Source organism: Mus caroli, chromosome 17 (assembly GCF_900094665.2).
Source record: "Mus caroli chromosome 17, CAROLI_EIJ_v1.1, whole genome shotgun sequence".
Lineage (NCBI taxonomy): Eukaryota > Metazoa > Chordata > Mammalia > Rodentia > Muridae > Mus > Mus caroli.
In genome coordinates, this window is record NC_034586.1 from 40,228,019 (window position 1) to 40,229,419 (window position 1,401).

Here is a 1,401-nt window from a genome sequence, read left to right on the forward strand (position 1 = left end):
ACTCATTTTGTAGACCAGGCTGGCCTCGAACTCAGAAATCCGCCTGCCTCTGCCTCCCGAGTGCTGGGATTAAAGGCGTGCGCCACCACGCCCGGCTGTAACACTGGTTATTCTTACAGTGGACCTGAATTCGGTTCCCAGCACCTCCGTGGCAGCTCACAACTATCTGTGACACCATCCCCGGGGGACCAATGCCCTTTTCTGATCAAACATGCACTTGGTGCACAGACTACACATATAGTTGAAACATCTATATGTAGAAAATAATGATATTTTTAAAATAACCTTATAACTAAGATGAGTTAGAAAGGATTATGTTGTTCATGAACTCTAAAGCTTTGCTTCTTTAAAGGAAAAAAATTTAGGGCTGGTGAGGTAGCTCAGCTGTTAAGAGCACTGACTGCTCTTCCAGAGGTTTTGAGTTCAATTCCCATATGGTGGTTCACAACCATCTGTAGTGGGATCTGATGCCCACTTCTGGTGTGTGTGAAGAGAGCTACAGTGTACTCATATACATTAAATGAATAAATAAATCTTTTAAAAGAGAAAAAGAAAAAAGAAAAAAAAGATGGAGCTCAGAGAGGTCATGAACTAGGGGAGGCCATTGTCCAGGTGAGCTTTACAGCTGGTGTCTCATCCCAGCCCTTTCATGGGCCCTCCCCTTCACCTAGGTAAATGCACTGAGTGGATTTCCTCCCAAGAGGAAGGAGGCAGCCCCCGAACCTAGGGACAACGCCCTTGGAGACTATGTGCAGATCCATCCAAGGCTACGTATGTCTCCAAGACCCTGCTTTTCAGAGGCCTTGCAGAATGGACCTACACACACTGCTTGACTTGCTTATCCACGACCTCAAAGAACTCATAAAACTAAGATTCTTAAAGGGAAAGATCCTGGGAAAACTTCCCAACCCTTGTATGAGCTCCATTTGTCTTTTAAAATAATGTTTAATTGATTCATTAATTTTTAACTTTACCCTACTTAAAAATGCAGAGAATAGGCCTGCCTGGATTCAAGTCTTGGCTTTGACTAATTATTATCATGTTTCCTTAACCATATGAGTATCCATGATACTTCAACAACAATACTACCTATAAAGGTGCTCTAGAATGTGCTCCAAACAGAAATAGCTAATCATCACTCAGGCATGGTGGTGCCCACCTTTGATCCCAGCATTCCTGGGGTGAAGGAATTCAGATCTCTGAGCTTGAGCTCAACCTGGTCTACAAAGCAAGTTTCAGAACAGCCAGGGCTACAGAGAGAAACCCTGTCTCAAAACAACAGGAGCAGCAGCAGCAACAACAAAATCATCATCATCATCATAGAAGAAAAAGAAGAAGAAGAAGAAGAAGAAGAAGAAGAAGAAGAAGAAGAAGAAGAAGAAGAAGAAGAAGAAGAAGGAG

General features: G+C 43.0%; 1 protein-coding gene across 1 annotated transcript in view; it reads right to left on the reverse strand.

Moving 5' to 3' along the window:
* Window positions 1-1,401, reverse strand: part of Mep1a (meprin A subunit alpha) — a 31,039-nt gene that overhangs the window by 27,552 nt on the left and 2,086 nt on the right. The window lies entirely within an intron of this gene.